General features: G+C 48.8%; 1 pseudogene across 1 annotated transcript; it reads left to right on the forward strand.

Moving 5' to 3' along the window:
* Window positions 1–1569: 1569 nt before the first annotated feature.
* On the forward strand, window positions 1570–2045 carry LOC307110462 (ribonuclease H2 subunit C-like; annotated as a pseudogene). The gene has a single exon. The product of its transcript is annotated as a ribonuclease H2 subunit C-like (transcript).
* Window positions 2046–2912: the final 867 nt, after the last annotated feature.

Below are 2912 nucleotides of genomic sequence, written 5' to 3' on the forward strand. Positions count from 1 at the left end.
TTGGTGCCCTGGGGAAAGGGGCATGCTGAGAAAGTGATGCATTTGTCACAGTGCTTCTTTATGCAGGGAATCCTCACTCATTATGACACAGTGATCTCTGGGGCCACAGAGCATCAACATGCAATATTTGGTAGTGGTGTTTCAGTTATACGAGTCTCTGGTGTCGTAACCTTAGAATGTTGCAGCTGGCCTCCTGAAGTCACTATGAAGGGACTTCGACAAATGATATTTAGCATTTCTAGGAACAATCAATCCTTTGATTTTTTTCCTGGAAGACAGCCGGCAGGAAAAACTCAAAGTGAGGATTGTTATATTTTACTGATGCTTGTGCTTGTCGGTGTGGGCAAGGTACCTCTGCTGCTGGACTGAGTGCCTCTGGGACACAGGTATTGGGATATTACTTTGTTTTGGTAGTTCCCACCCTCAGCATATTGTCTGTTGTTTGCCTTTAATTCTGTTCATCATGAGTGACAGCCACTTGATACTCAGTCTGGAAAGATGAGAGAGGCCAGAACACATATTTCAATGCAGATGAGACAATGTTAAAATTAATCTTTCAGAGACAACAGGATTGATGGGCAAATGGAAGTGAAGATAGTCATTTCAGGGAGCAAACACATATGGGAGTGCACAGAGGATGAAATCAAGAGCATGGCAGGTTTGTACCAGTACCTGGGATATGGATGGAGAGCTGGTGGAGAGGACCAGGAGATGACACTGAGCAGCTTGCTGGGAACCACTTTGTGAAAGAGCCCTTTAAGTCAGCAAGGAATTTAGACTTTACCCTGAAGGCAAGGGGCAGTCATGGAAGCATTTTAAGATGAGGTCAGATTTATGTTTTGGAAACCTGATACTAAAAACCCTAAAATATCCATAACTTATAGATGGAAAGACTATACAAACAAAGAAGAAAGCCAAGTGAAATAAAGATGGGCATTAAAGCTACTAAATATCCCTAATAAGAGAAGGAAATTCACAGAATTAATCTCATTATATACTTGAGAAATCATACTCAATCTCACTAGTCATCTAGGAAATGCAAAAGAAAACACCCTTTAAAGACATTAGAAATATCTACTACCAATGAAGGTGTACATATAGTGTTGGTGAAATTGCTACAGTCTTTTGGGGTAAGTTATTTGGTAGCATCTATAAAACTTTTAAAACTTTTATAGCCCTTTGAGTTGACCGTCCTACAACTAGACATCTATCTAACAGAAAAGTCCAGTATGCAAAAATATTCATTATAATCCTATCTAATAATAGAGTACCATGTAAATTACCATCACTCTGCTACGCCCACGATTGGGCAGCGGGAGGCTGGGGGGCGGGACTAGGAGTGGCCTATCCGGCCATTGAGAGGCAGGGATCCGCTGCCACTGAGCAGGGCTACGCTGCTGTTGAGAGGTGCAGGGGGCGGGACTCCCGACCCCTGTGCCTCTCAAAGGCCAGATCCAGGGCCCCTGCGCCTCTCAACTGCAGGGTAGCCCCCCTCAGCGGCCGCGGACCATCAAAAGTGGGGGAGCAAGCTCTGGCCTCAGTCAGCGAGCCATGGAAACCCGGCAGAGGATGGAGAGCAGCGACGAGGAAGACATGGAGAAGCACCGCATCCACCTACGCCCCGTCACTCTGCGCACACGCTGCACCTCCTGCCCTGTGAAGTCCGGGTTAACCGGCCAGCCCCTGTGGGGCGCTTTTTCACCCCGGCCATCCATCAGGGTCCCAATGGACTCGAAGTGTCGTTTCGGGGCCGCAGTCTTAGGGGCGAGGAGGTGGAGGTGCCGCCTGGCCTGCTGGGATACGTGATGGTGATGGAAGAGAAGTCGGTGGGGAAGCAGGACTTTTCAGCGGGATCCGACAAGGAGGAGCAGGAGCTGGTGGAACCCCTGGAGGCGCTGGAGCGGGACTTCGACCGCTTTATTCGTGCCTCCGCCAGTTTCAGCCGCTTCACCCTGTGGGGCCTGGAGAGCATCCCTGGCCCGGATGCCAAAGTGACCTGGCCCAGCCTCGCGGAAGTGATCCATAAACAGGTGCCACAGGACTGAGAACCAGTGCTTGAAACTGGAAGCCACCGATCCCTTCACCAGCTCTCCACTTTGGATCCACTGAGTCCACCACCCCAATAAATGAGCTCTTTCACAGCAAAAACAAAAACAAAAACAAAACAAAACAAAAAAAACGAAAGTGGGGGACCTGGGTGCCTGTCTGCTCCGGCACCAGGCCTTTCAGAAGCCTCCGCCGAGCCGGAGGCTTCTGAAAGGCCTGGTGCACCAGCGGACAGGCACCCAGCTCCACCGCGAAAAGTGAAAGCGTGTAGGGGACCCTACACGTGCATGATTCAATCATGCACTGGGCCTCTAGTATTGCTTATAAAAAGCCGAGCAGAACATAAAATTAGGGGGGCTCATCTATGTTGGTTCATCTTGTTTTACTTTTTCGCTCTCTTCTCAGGCTCTGCTGACTACCTCTGATGGGCTCCTGGCCCTCTTGCTGCCAGCAGGCATCTGAAGATGAGAGGAGAGAGAGGCATGGGTATTTATTCCTCATATCGATCCTGCTCCCTGCAAATGCTGGTCTTGATAGTGGTTGTATTTCCCTGCAATATCACAGCTTTATGATGGCTCTTTCTCCCACAATAACAGCTCTGACCAGGTTCCGGTAACTATGCTCTGTCCCCTTAACCCTTCAGGCCTTGGAGTGTAACGACTTCTCTCCTTAAATATATGCTTCAACTCATTTTTTGAGTGTGCCAACTGCTCCCAACTGCAACTCAGATGAAGAGCAGAGGGTGAATGGGAGAGAGTAAACTGGGAAAGACAGGTGGGTTGGTCCTTACAGGATTCCTGTGTAACATAAGGGAGATGATGGGGACAAATTCTAGTGCTTTCTAAGACAATAGTCTGTGTAACACC

This window comes from Cnephaeus nilssonii (genome assembly GCF_951640355.1).
Source record: "Cnephaeus nilssonii genome assembly, chromosome: 14".
In the NCBI taxonomy this organism is placed as follows: Eukaryota; Metazoa; Chordata; class Mammalia; order Chiroptera; family Vespertilionidae; genus Cnephaeus; species Cnephaeus nilssonii.